The following is a 14,570-nucleotide window of genomic DNA, read 5'->3' on the forward strand; positions in this document are numbered from 1 at the left end:
TCTGTTTGGGATAACAAGAAAGGTCTTAAAATGGATAATGGTAATGGTTGCTCAACATTGTGAATGTACTTAATACCAATAAATGATACACTTAAAAATGGTTAAAATGGTAAATTTTACATTATGGGACATTTTACCAAAATAAAAAATAAAATTATACTATAAAATAAAGTACAAATTTACCTCATACTAGGCATACTATGAAGTTTGCATAAAATTGCACTTATTTTAGGAGCTTATATGGTTATTATCATATTTGGGGACATGTAAAGAAAGCAACAGCTTAAGTAGTCCTCTTGAGTTCTTTCTCTCCATCTTTCCAACCTGGTGTTTTCTAGATTAATGGTTTTGTCATGCCTCTCTTTGAATACTAGCATCAGTAGGAATGCTAGCTAGTACTGGTTTCCTTAAGTATCAGCTAAAAAGTTTAATGTATTTTTATGCTGGTAATTGTTTTAGAACCTGGGAGGGATGTCATTGTTTTCTTAACTTGCCAAAAGCAAATATAGTACTGTAGACAGCATTACTAGAAAGAAATAGTAACTTTGAAGTAGACATATGTCCATCCTAAGCAAACTGAATATATTTCAAAGCAGACCACACCACTCAACTGCTGGCAATGTTCTTCCACATACTTGGCAGTATACTACTCGAAGTCTGAGAACTGTTTCTTTTTTGTAAAAATGATTTTGATTGGGAAACTCTGAATAAATCCTTTGGAATGTGTAACGTTTAGAGCTCCTTCTGGGATTCCTTTTCCATGAATCAAGGTTCTTTGATTCACTATCCTCCTTGGCACTTGCTTCCTAGTCATCTCAGCAGCCTTTGTGCCAGTGCTAATGAAGAGCTCCCAGTTTAGGTCCTAAAGCAGGGAGAACAATAAAAGGAGAACCTCATTTCAAGTACCAGAAATGTCTGGGCTATAAAGGACACACATATTGTCAAAGTAAGCCCAGAGTGGGGTGACATCACCAAGGTCATTCCTGGCTCCACGTCCCCCACAGGAGGAACACCTAACAATTATTTGGAAACAGGACACTATTTGAGAGAATCCTAGAACATGGAGGTGAGGCTGAAGCACCCCCGTGCACCACAGAGACCAAGACAGACTGCATTAGAAGGGTGAGAAAAGGAGCTACACGTTGACCACACTGCCCCTCCCCCAAGCCAGTGGGGCACCATGGGTGAGGTCTCCCCTGAACCTCTGGTTCCTCCAGTAGGAGAAGAGAACTGGGGGACAGCAAGCACCACCACTAGCATTGGGGTTGCTTTGTGGGAGCCACTGCTCTAACCTGCTCCACTGGGATTGCAGGGGAATCTGCAGGGTTTGACCACTAAAAGTTGGACTGTGATGAAGGGGGAAGGGGCATGCAACAGCCAGCACATGGATTGCGACCGATGGAATTCATACCTGCAGTGCCCAAGTAGTGATCACAACTGGCACCTTTGCTTATCTACAGAGCCAGGTTGGTGGGACACTACAACCGGGGAACTCAGCAGGGTACAGATCCACCTGATACGCATCTGGCCCTTGAACCTGGTTTGCCCATACCCAGGGAAAGAGCAGAGTCACAGCCCACCCACTGTGGAGAGTGTCTTCTGGCCATCTGACCAAAAGCGCTGGCAATAAATCCTGGAAGCCATTTGGCCCAGTCGTGCTCCAGCCAAGAGGCAGGCAGCCAGAGCTCATCACTGGCTCTGGTACAAAGCAGAGCCAGTATCAGGTGTGGAGGGATCCTGTACCATGCACAGGCAGGGAGATTCATTCATATCCAAGGCTGAGAGGAGCTCCCAGCTCCTCCCAACTGGGGAGCCTGTTTGAGAAATTAAGAGTCGCCTGGAGTGGTCCCTCCTCATCCCACCCAGGCAAAGGAACTGGGACTAGCCCCATCCCATCTGCTGTGGAGAGTGTCTTCCTGGCCCATCTAACTAGAAGGATTGGTGACAACTCCTAGAAATTGTGTGGCCCAGTAGTGCTCAAGCCTAGAGAAGGGTAGACAGAGCTGATAGTCTGCAAAGCAAAGCCAGTGGCCTTGTTCAGCCACAGAACGTGGAGTGTGGATCAGCTTGAGTTAAGACAACAAAGAGTTTTACTGGCTTTAGAGTTGCTTCTCCTGCTGCACCCAGGCAGGAAATCTAATTCATAGCCCTACTCATCGCTGAATACAGCCTTCAGCACGTCCAACTGGGGAACCTAACCAGAGAACATGGGAAGCTGTACAGCCCATTAAACAGCCCTAGATACAGTGGCACTTGAACAGACAGCACAGCCTGTGGCCTCCCCCTTCTGCAGGGCAAAACCAGTGCCCTCACCTGACCAGGGAATTAAGTGCACACTCTGGCCTGATTTGGGTTCCCAAACAATGAACTATACAGGCTCTGGGTCCTGTCCAGAGCCAGGTCCTATACAAGCTCTGATTCTCTGCCAGAAAACTAATTCATAGCCCCATGTACTACTACTACTGAATATAATACCCAGTTAAGTCTGGAGGAAGAGCCCAATTATTCAGATATGCAGATACCAATGTAAGGAATCAAGGATCACAAAAATTAGGCAAATAGGACACCACCAAAGGAAAGTAATAAAACTCCAATAACTGACCTTAAAAAAATGAAGATCTGGGCTTCCCTGGTGGCGCAGTGGTTGAGAGTCCGCCTGCCGATGCAGGGGATGCGGGTTCGTGCCCCGGTCCAGGAGGATCCCACATGCCGCAGAGCAGGCTGGGCCCATGAGCCATGGCTGCTGAGCCTGCACGTCCGGAGCCTGTGCTCCACAACGGGAGAGGCCACAACAGTGAGAGGCCCACACACCACAAAAAAAAAAAAAGAATATCTATGAACTGTCAAAGAATTCAGAATAATCCTCCTAAGGAAGTTTAGTGAACTACAAGAAAACACAGACAGCTAAGTGAAATTAGGAAAACAATGCTTGAACAAGACAAGAAGTTTGACAAGGAAGTAGCAACATCAAAGAAACAGGAACACTAGATTTTAAAAATACAATAACTGAACTGAAGAATTCAATAGAAAGTTTCAAAGGTAGATTCGACCATGCAGAAGAAAGAATCAGGAAACTGGAGGACAGGACTTTAGAAATTACCCAGTGAAAGGAACAAAAAGGAAAAGAATAAAAAGAGTGAAGAAAGCCTATGGAAATTATGGGACACAATAAAGTAAACAATGTTCATGTATGGGAATCCCAGAAGAAGAAAAGAGAGAGAGAAAGGGAAAAAAAGTATATTTAAAGCAATAGTGGATGAAACCTTCCCAAACCTAGGATGAGAAATGGACATCCATATCCATGAAGTCCAAACAAGCCCAAATAGGTTGAACTCAAATAGGGCTACTCTGAGACACATTGCAATTAAATCATCAAAAGTCAAAAACAAAGAAAGAATTTTAAGACCAGCAAGAGAAAAGAGAGAAGTTACATACAAGGGAACCCTGGGATAATTGGATATTCACATGTAAAAGAATGAAATTGGACCAATATCTTATACCACTCACAAACTAACTTGAATTGGATTAAAGACTCAAATGTAAGACCTGAAACTATGCAACTGCCAGAAGAAAACATAGGAATAAAGCTCATTACATGGGTTTGGTAATGACTTTTTGGATATGACACTGAAAACACAAACGACAAAATAAAAAATAAACAAATGGAACTACATCAAACTAAAAAGCTTCTGCACAGCAAACAAAAGCAAAAACAAATCAACAAAGTGATTGAAAAGACAACCTATAGAATGCAAAAAACATATTTGTAAACCATATATCTGATAAGGGTTACTATCTAAAATAAATTAAAAATTCATACAAATCAATAGCAAAAAAGAAAATTACCCAATTAAAAAAATGAGCAAAGGACCCGAATAGACATTCCTCCAAAGAAGACACACGAAAAGCCAACAGGTACATGAAAAGATGCTCAATACCACTAGTCATTAGGGAAATGCACATTAAAACCACATTGAGATATTACCTCACACCTGTTAGAACAGTCATCCTCAAAAGTGTCAAGAGATAACAAATGCTCGTGAGGCTGTGGAGAAAAGGGAAGCCTTGTGCTGTTGGTGGGATTGTAGATTGGTAAAGCCAGTATGGAAAACAGTATGGAGGATCCTCAAAAATTAAGACTAGAACTACATATATCTAGCAACTCCACTTCTGGGAATATATCCAAAGAAAATGAAAACACTAACTCAAAAAGATATCTGCACCCCCATGTTCATAGCAGCATTATTTATAATAGCCAAGACATGGAAACAATCTAAGTGCCCATTGATGGACAAATGGGTAAAGAGGTTGTTTTATATATTTATAGATATATACGTATTATATGTATATACACACACACACACTGAAATATTATTCATCTGTAAGAAAACAAAGAAATGCTACCATTTGAGACAACAGAAATGGACCTTGAAGGCATTATGCTAAGTTAAATAAGTCAGAGAAAGAAAGGCAAACACTATATGATCTCACTTATATGTGGAACCTAAAGAAAAAGAAAACAATCAGAAAAAGAGATCAGACCTGTGGTTACAGGAGACAGAGGGTCAGGGGAGGGGAAATTGGAGGAAGACGGTCAAAGGTACAAGCTTCCAATTGTAAGATAAATACATACTATGGACATAATGTACAACATGATGACTATAGCTAACACTGATGTGTGATATATAGAAACATCGTTAAGAATAAATTCTAAGCATTCTCTTCACAGGAAAGTATTATTTGATCTCATTTATATAAATTTGTGTGTTTGTGTGAGAGAGAAGGACAGAATACAAAAATGCAAAAAGAAAAGTTGTAAAGTACGAAGCTGCTTAGGTTTATATCTCAACTATAACAGATAACAATGTGTTTAATTTTAATAGGTACAAAAATAAATATTAAGCATAGAACAAGCAAAACGAAAAACTGAGCCCAGCGTAGATGTCCTTAAAGCATTTGCAAAGGAGGGCTTTATTAGGTCCGCGAACACCTGCAATTACAGGCAAAATTCTATGTGTGTGTGTTGTGTATGTACTTGGGGAGTGGACGCATAGCCTTTATTGAATTATTAAAGGGGATGTTAAGACCCAAAAGTTTAAAAAGCACTGGAAAGCCTGACCACAAAACCATTTTAAACTACTCTGATTATGTTTTTATAGTTTTCCTTCACTCGTTAACACTTCAAAGAACAGCATGTGAATGTGGAAAGAATCTCTGCCATTTAGGTAAGATCTCTGAGTCTCAGTGTAAAATTAGCATATAGTAGAAGGATGAAATTATACACCATAGATGAAAGTACCTAGCAGAGCGCTTTAAGACTAGTACTTATTTACGCAAGACATCTTCCCCTGCTTACTTGTTTTCCGTAGAATGAAAGCATACTGAAAGCTGGTACAATGTCTTCTTTAAAGTTTTCTTTTGTAATGCTTACTATGCTTTTTGATACGGATGAGCCAATATCCACTTAAGGGCATGTAAGCTCACAATAACTTTTGTTGAATATAACTGTTTGAATTTACTTTCACTATATTATTATATAGGGATTTTAAACTAAAATGTACCTGCACACACTATTTAGAGCCTAACTTGGATATTAGAGTAGGTGGATATACACCCCTGGAAAATAATAGCTAATTTCTTCACTAAAATCAAATTGCTGAACGTCTACTTTGCATATACATAGCTGGGCACTGTATTATGAGTTTCAGGTGATAAAAAGTTGTTAGTCAAAGACTCTGCTCCCTAGGGTTATTTTACAACAGCAAATCATGTTCAAACTAAAGGATAGACCAAAATAGAAAGTGCCACAGGCATTTAGACAAGGGAGAAACACATCTGAAATGAGAAGGAAGGTGGGTATGGGGAAGGGTTCATGGAAGAGGCAGTGTATGCTGTGAGCAAGGTTTCAACGTGTAGCAGGGTGAGTGAAAGGAACAAATGAAGACATATAGTCGTGATATCATGAGGCACAAACTAGAAATAAACAGCACTTGTTCTAGGCTGGTCATGAGGTAATTTAAGGGGATTAGTGAGAAACTAGATAAAGAGATATCTCTTTATGTATTACTTATTAATAATACTTTTGAACACAAGTATTTAATTTTTAAAAAAAGAACAGTATAGGGATAGGAGACTAGGAGGTACAAACTATTATTATAAAATGAGCTATAAGGATATACTGCATAGCACAGAAAATATAGCCAATATTTTATAACTATAAATGGAGTATAACCTTTAAGAATTGTGAGTCACTATATTTTACACCTGTAACTTATATAATATTACACATCAACTATACTTCAATTAAAAATGCTATTTTAGTGAATAAAACACTAAGCAGTAAAATTTTTAAAAAAGAACTTAGAAGAGAACTTAAAAATAAAGGCATAAAGAGCAGGTTGAAACAGCGCAGAAATCTGGCAATTAAGAGGCCATTGATAACTTTCAAAATAGCACTTTTTCTACCCATTCTCAGTGGAGGCAAAGCCTTATGAATCCTACTATTTCTTTTTCTGTTTTTCAAAATCTCAGGATAAGTCTATTTCAATTGTAGCTAATGGCAGTAATGCAGCACCAGAAAATGCCTTTTGTAAAGAGAGGGCAACTTTGTGAATCCTAAGTGGGTACTCAAGTCTTAAATTACTGATAACACTGACCACCCACCAGACTACATGTTTTTTTTTTTTACGTGATTGGAAAGCAGATTGATTTCAATTCTATCTTGTCATATCTACAAAAAAGTTCCTACAGTTCATTTAGCAACTAATAGAATACATCCTTCTATTTGGTATTACTCCTCCTTAACACGGGGCAATTAATTTTTCCTTTCTCTGGGAAACGTTTTTAACAAAGGAAATAGAGTCATAAATTAGTTTCGGTTAGGAAATCATACAACTATTTCTACCTAGGGCTTTGAATTTAGAAACTTTCCTCAGAAATTGTTTAAATATAACGAAGTCCAAATTCAGAAATACCTTAAATTTAATTATCTTAGTTGCACTAAAATAACAAATTCTATTTTCTATCTTGTTTTCTTTCTTCCCCAGAAGGCTTCTCCAACCCTAATCCATAACTTAATGCATTCATCTCACCTATACAATCACTGGCAGGTATGATGCCGGCTTTGGCGGCTCCAGTCCCCTAATCCTGACCCATTTCTTGCCAAAGAACTCAGTTTCTTCAGAAACCAAGTAACAGACATTTCAATTTCTAACCATCATTAGCATATTTTCATGTACTAATACTCAACATAAAAACACCTTTCAAAATTACAGAAATTTTTACTGTACTTAAGATCAATTGCACTAACCTGTATTTCATAAACCTTGGGCTACTTTCTAAAAAATGAATTATTATTTTAATATGTTTTTCACTTATTATTCAGAATAATTATTCATATAATTAAATATTTTACAATTAGGTAAGAAAGGTGGAAAATAGTTTTGCTATTCTTGTTCTTTGTTCTCTCTTCTAGTTGGTGTGCCTGAGACAAAATTTAGAATATTGAAAATTTAATATTTCAAACCCAAACCACATTTAAAGATAATAATAACAACCAGCCAAAACAATATCGGTCCAGAGGTTTGCATGGTCCGGGGAACAGTTCTCTGAGGGGGCCATTTGGAGTGGGATTTGCCCACCCCCCTCCACTCCTTCTGCCTCATATACTGAAGATAGAGACAAAGAAACCAACTCAACTCTTTCCAAAGTGTATCTATAAATAGAGAATTTGTAATCAGAAAAACAATAATGATATATAATAGAAGTAACATGATTTTTCAGAACCAGTATCTTGTTCTAAAGCAATATTTAAAAAAAGAAGGTAAGAAGGATAGCTATAAACCCTGGACCTCTTTTTCATTGGTCTCCTATTTTAATTTGTTAAAATAAAACCCATGGCCTTTTGAGTCAAACTGTCTCTTTAATTTCAGATTTAAAGATAACAAATCTCTTTTTAAATGGAATATTGGCACACAGACACCACACAGTCTGGCTTATTGCAACTGTTCTCTGTTGGTGAAGTGGCACATTTGTAATCCCCACCATAGCAATCTTCACCATTTCACAGAATATCATTCAATTGTACATCCCTAGGTGAGCAACAAGAATGGGCACTTGAGCTCAGCAGCAAAGCGTTTGTGGGGAAATCCTAGGTCAGAACCCCCAAAAGGGGAGACTAACTTGAGGATGCCCAAATAACCTGAGGTTTACTTTGCCCACCTCCCCTGGCTTTCTGACTGCCTGTGGGAAAAGCCTCTCTGGAATCTCTTTTGAGGTTATTGGGGGAATCCTAGGACAAACACACTGCTTGCTTTTGCAGGAGGACTTGCCCCATACCCTACCCAGCTAGGTGTCTCACAACCTAGCTGGACTAAAAAAGCTTCAAGAAAAACGGGACAGACTGACATTTGCATTTCTACTTCCACCTATTCTTATGCACGTGGAGCAAAATATGTAGGTATAGCCCTCTTTCTCACACCCCAACAGATTCTGCTGTCCTCGAAACCCATCTGGTAGCTGCAGTGACTACAATGAAGGGAGTTATCGGAAACCATGTGGGTACTGGGTTTAAAGGATTTTTCATGCCATGTATTTTGGGGAAGGACACAGATAATAGTCCAAACATGGTATAAGGCAATGTCCTTTCTGGGTCCTTGAAAAATCAGTCACGGAACAGAGGTGGTGGACAGGAGCTGACAAGAGCTGGCTTGTTAATGAGCACAGCATCCCCGGGGTGGGGGGTGGGGGAATCAATGAAATGACTGACAAGAGAAGATGGTAAATGAAGGGAGAAGTGGGGACAAGTGCTGCTCAACCCAAGCTGAACTCCAGGAGGTAAGTTTCTCCTCTAATTTGAGATTCTTTCTAAAGGTTCAGTACTGAAGTGGGTGTTTGACGTTGAAATGTGCAGACCCATTCTAATAACTGGAAAGGGAGAAGACTGAGGAAGGCAAAAGGAGAGGGAAGATTTCCGATTACTTCTCTAGGCTGCTGACAAGAACCTGCTGCTCGCAAACCAGAAATTAACCAAGCGAAGGTTGAAGGTAGCAACGTAAAAGTGAAACTCAAATTATTTTCCATTCTGAATCCTCTTCAATATCGAAGCGAGTGTGGCACAGCAATGGTTGATTATCTTAAGATTACAGAGGCTGACCGCCTTCTTTGTTTGCCCAGTAACACCGCTCCTCCAATCATCTCAAGCACTTGGCTGATTAATATTTCAATTCCAGTTGCTGCTCCTTTTCCCATTGCAGAAGGTGGCAGGGATATTCCCCTTCTTCCCTCTGTATTACAAACCCCATTACTAACCAAGCAGAAAGCACCGCGCAGTGTGGCCGAGGCTAATAATAGCCGGGCTGCTTACCTTCTCCGGAGGGATCGAATCAGCGCATGTCCCCGCGCCGGCTGCCCCGGGGCCGCAGTGCCGCCGCGCCGGGTCTGTGCTTGGTCAGTTCGGCCGGCCCCCACCCCACTTGCCAGCTGCAGCAGCTGCTCCCGCCGCTCCCGCCGCCGAGCTCCGGCCACAGGAAGTCATCCCCCGCGCCGGGCCGGATCGCCACATTCCGCGCCAGCCGCGGGGGGAGAGGGGCCTCTCCCTGCTGCGGGGACCGGCTCCTGGAAACTGCACTCAAAGATCGCTACCCTTCCCGGTTGTAGGGTTATTTTCTAGGAATGCTTTTACAGAAGAAGCGTCGCCGGCTGGTGGACCGAGAGAGAAGAGCCAGAGTGACTTTCTCTGCAGAGCGCCTTACCTCTGAGCGCTCCCCTGTCACTCCCGCGGCATGGACAGCTCCATTCCGCTGTGTGGGTTTTCCACCCTCTTCATCTTCCTTATCTGTATTGTTCATTTCGCTGAATTTGAGAGTGGGATTAGCTTTGAAGATATCATTCAGACACTCCGAAAATATTTTAAATTGGCGACTAGTTTTTCTAAGCCCCTGTAGCAAGCTCCACTTTCCCTCAACACACACACACACACACACACACACACACACACACAGAGTTACTCGCACGTACACACCCAGCCAAACCACTCACAATTAGGAAAGCTGGGACCTCTCGCCCTCTTGCCTACGTAATGGAACAGGAAACTCCCAAAGGAGTGGGGAAGTAGGACCGGCTAGCGAAAGCACTCGAGGAAAGAGAGAGGGGTCGCCCCAAGATTTTGTTGCTGTTCAGTAGTGTCCTTAGTGGACAGATGTTCCCCCTCTAACCCCCTGGCCCCGCCCCAAGTGGAATGGCTGGTCTGGTGACCGCTGTAACATTTGGAAACAAAGAAGCTGAAGCCACATTAACAGGTGGCTGCATCTCTTTCTTTCCCGAAGGATTTATCAGAATTGGCTTTAGGAATAATATTAGCATATACGTATATAATAAACCCTTTCCTTCTCTCTTTAAATTGGCACCAGCTATTAACAGGTTTCTCTCTCTCTCTCATTTTCCTCCCTCCCTCCTTCCCTCCCTCCCTCTCCTAAGCTGACCAGATCATCAGTTTCCGGACTTAAGGGGGAAAAAAGGCCAAGGATGTGCTCTCTTTACAGCTGAACCAGGGCTTATTTTCCCGGTGTTCAGCCATTCCCAAGTAGAGAGGCTTTTTGACACTAGGGTTCTCTGTGAGTGAACTTCTCACATTCAGCTTGCTTTTGGAATTGCCCATCACTAGGTCCAGGCCAGTTTTATCCTTGGATTTGTCCAGCAACCTAAACAGTGTAATTGCACAAGGCCAAGGCAGTACTTTTAATCTAGGAAGAGTTCCCAACTCTCTGTTTAGCAGTTCCAAAATTAGGAGGTAGTGTAGCAAACAGTTTCAACAAGGCTCAGTAAGAATTCTTGACCCTAGAATGCGGGCTTTTTAAAAGCTGGAACAACCTAATTCATCTCTCTGAGTTTCACTTTCATAAAATTAGACCTCACCAAAGAGCAGGGGATTCTTAATATGTATCAAAGTGTATGTGGAATCTGGATGGGAATATTACATCTTTAATTTCACTAACCTCTAGCTGCAATTTAGTATTTAGCATGTCCTTTAAATCTAAATGCAGACAACAAACCACAATAATATTAGGAGTACCTGTGACTATATCCCCAGCAGATACCACAGACAATTTCCTAAGGCAGTTTTTATAGTTATCTCAAAGTATCACTAGTCTGATGTTACAATCAAATCACCATTACCTTTTTTGTTTTATCTAATAGACTATATCTATTTTAGAATGGTTTTAGATATACAGAAAAATTAAGGGGATAATACAGAGTTCTTATATATCTCATTCCCAATTTCCTCGATTATTGACACCGTACACTAGTGTGGTACCTTTTTTACAATTAACGAGCCAATATTAATACAATAATATTAACCAGAGTCTGTACTTTATTCAGATTTCCTTGCCTTTTGCCTAGTGTCCTTAATTCCATTTCAGGCTTCCATCCAGGACACCACATTACATTTAGTTATCAAGCCCCCTTAGGCTCCTCTGGGCTGTGGTAGTTTCTCAGGCTTTTCTTGTTTTTGATAACCTTGACAGTTTCTTTTTTAAATGTATTTATTTAATTTATTTATTTTTGGCTGTGTTGGGTGTTCATTGCTGCGCGTGGGCTTTCTCTAGTTGCGGAAAACGGGGGCTACTCTTGGTTGCAGTGCGCAGGCCTCTCATTTCAGTGGCCTCTCTCGTTGTGGAGCACGGGCTGTAGGCGCGTGGGCCTCCGTAGTTGCAGCACATGGGCTCAGTAGTTGTGGTTCACGGTCTCTAGAGCGCAGGCTCAGTACTTGTGGCGCACGGGTTTAGTTGCTCCCTGGCATGTGGGATCTGCCCAGGCCAGGGCTCGAACCCGTGTCCCCTGCATTGGCAGGCGGACTCTCAACCACTGCGCCACCAGGGAAGCCCCAACCTTGACAGTTTTGAGGAGCAGTGATCAAGTGTTTTGTAGCATACCTCACTAATGTAAACTGTCCAATGCTTTTCTCATGGTAAAACTGGGATTATGGTTTATTGGGAGGACAACCAGATAAAGTGCCTTTTTTATAACATCTTATCAAGGGTACATGCTATCAACGTGATTTGCCTGTTGATGTTGACCTTGATAACCTGGCTGAGGCCGTGTCTCAGATTTCTCCACTGTAAAGTTACTCCTCCACCCCTTCCACACTACACTTGTTGGAAGGAAGTCACTATGTGAAGCACTAACCCAAAGAGTGGAGAGTTATGATCCACCTCCTTGAGGACAGAGTATGTACATAAAGTATTTGGAATTCTTCCACACAGATTTGTCTATTTTCCCCTAAACATTAATTTATTCAATTATTGATATTTATTTATATCAGTATAGACTCATGGATATCTATTTTATCCTTTGGGTTATAATCCAATAATACTTTATTTTGTTGTTTGAATTGTTCCAGCTTTGGCCATTGGGAGCGTTTCCTTTTGGCGCCTGTGCTCCTTTGACATACTCCCTTTGGGGTGTGTGAGTTTGTGTGTGTCTGTGTATCTGTGTTTAGCATGCATGTTTGTGTGTGTGTTTAACACTTCCTGACTTTCTGGTACCACAAGATGCTCCAGGCTCATTTTGTGTATTTCCTGCCCCAGTCCTAGAATCAGTCATTTCTCTGAGGAGCCCTGATTCCTTTTATTGGAGAGTAGTAATAGAAACCAAGATCTGGGCTCTAGATGTGCTGTTGCTAATGGGCTATTATTTGATTAGGCTCTCTTGACTGAGAGAACAAAGAAATATATATGTATACTAACCCATGTATATACACATATCAGTAAATATTTCTATATATAACTATCTATATCTATATTGAGCTGAGTGTATACTGATGTCTGCAACTACAATGCATTAACGCTGAGATTAGTTTAGCCTTCTCCTCTTGTTTATCTGTAAATTCATACTTCAATATTGAGAAATGTGGCTACCACCATCCACCATCTATTTATTTAATTGTTCAATTTCAGTACACATGTATCAGAGTTGTGAACCCATCTCCCCAACATCACTATTTTTAAGTATAGTAGTTAATAGAGTCTCTGTTGTATCTCGTTATTTAATGAGTTTAAATACCCATTCGTTTCTATATCACAAATTTGGTTTTTAAAATAGTCTAATGACTGCACTTAAAACATAGTAACTAGTTTCTTTTGAGATTCTGTGTATTATATTTTATGAATTTAAAAGTGTTGTTTTAAGACTCTTTAAATGGGCTACTCCATATTGTCAAAGGGATCCACAGTAAAAAGAAGGTTAGGACCCCAACCTCACAAAGATTATTGTCAGTTTATAATGAGATGATGTGAAATTGTCTGGTGCAAATGTTGGGAGCTCATGCTTGATAAGTGTTAGCTTTGTCCACTTGGGCAGGCTTCTTTCTCCTTTAAAGTTCTAAATACCTTGGAAGAGAGAACATGCTAAACCTTATGGTTAATAATTTATAATGTAGTGGAAGGATTTGCTAGGTATCAGGGTTGGAGGTAAAGGTCCATATAAGGTTGACGGAGGATGAGTGATTCCACTGCAGAAGTTTGTACTTGATATAAATTAATATAAGTGCAAGCAATGTATTTTAAGTTCATTCTAGAGGAGTAGTTCAGAATAGCTTCACAGAGGAGAAGACCTGAGCTATCTTGGGAGATGTTTAAACAGATGAGGAGTGGAGCCGGAGTTGGGAAGGCAAAGGCAGTGTAGCCTTAGAATGCAAATGTTCACAGACATGATCTTGTGGCTTATTCACCATCCTTACCAACCTAATAAGGACACCTGCTGGTAGCTGCATCATCATCATCATCACCATCAACATCATCACCATCATGTTAATAAAGAATGGATATATTTGCCAGGTAGTCAAACAAGCTCTTTGCACGTAGCACCTAGATGTTTTCTACGATCCACCTTATGAGTTCAATCATTGTAATTATTCTCATTTTTCACATACAAAAATGAAGACTTAGAGAGATTAAGTAATTTGTTCAAATCTTGGTGTGTGCCCTCTCAACTCCATGCTCTTTACCTCTGTGCTTAACAGGCTAGGATGATTTGCCCATATTAAGGGCTCAAATATTGGTTGACAAGTATAATAATCTCATAAAAGGAAAAGTGAAGTAATCTACTTTGATGTTTATGATGCAGTTTGGTGAATGCACTTAAGTGCCAATAGATGAATAATAAAAGTTAGAAACACACAAACATAGAGAAGAAAAATTCATATGTGTATGTCTGCTGGGAACAAAAAATCCTCCTGAATGTCTAACTTCTTAGTAAATATCAGGATATCACATACACATCATTAGGCAGCATCAATGGAGGATCCTCTGTACCCTGCAAGAGGGCACTGTTATAGATGCACAGAAAGAAAGTTCATATTTCCTGTACATTTTAAATAAGGACATACTATGATCACTCTTTAAGAATGAAGTAATTTGACTTTTCAAATTTTCCTTATCAATTGGTGTATATGAATCATGTTAGGTGAAGAATTATTGGTTGATTGGACACTTTATGTCTTAATTCTTTACAGAAAACAGTAAACAAATCCTTTTAGGCTTAAAATATCACATTCAGAAAATGAGTTATTA

The 14,570-nt window shown here is 40.3% G+C and overlaps 1 long non-coding RNA gene across 1 annotated transcript; it reads right to left on the minus strand.

Annotated features, from left to right (window-relative positions):
• Window positions 1-561: 561 nt before the first annotated feature.
• LOC309797817 lies at window positions 562-9,489 on the minus strand. Its single transcript, XR_014292806.1, has 3 exons — window positions 9,365-9,489; window positions 2,603-2,764; window positions 562-862 (listed from the first exon to the last, which is right to left on the minus strand). It is a non-coding gene; the product is annotated as an uncharacterized lncRNA (long non-coding RNA).
• Between the last annotated feature and the right edge of the window lie 5,081 nt (window positions 9,490-14,570).

The sequence above is a fragment of the Mesoplodon mirus genome, assembly GCF_964341445.2.
Source record: "Mesoplodon mirus genome assembly, contig: HAP1_SCAFFOLD_1031, whole genome shotgun sequence".
NCBI classification, from domain to species: Eukaryota; Metazoa; Chordata; class Mammalia; order Artiodactyla; family Ziphiidae; genus Mesoplodon; species Mesoplodon mirus.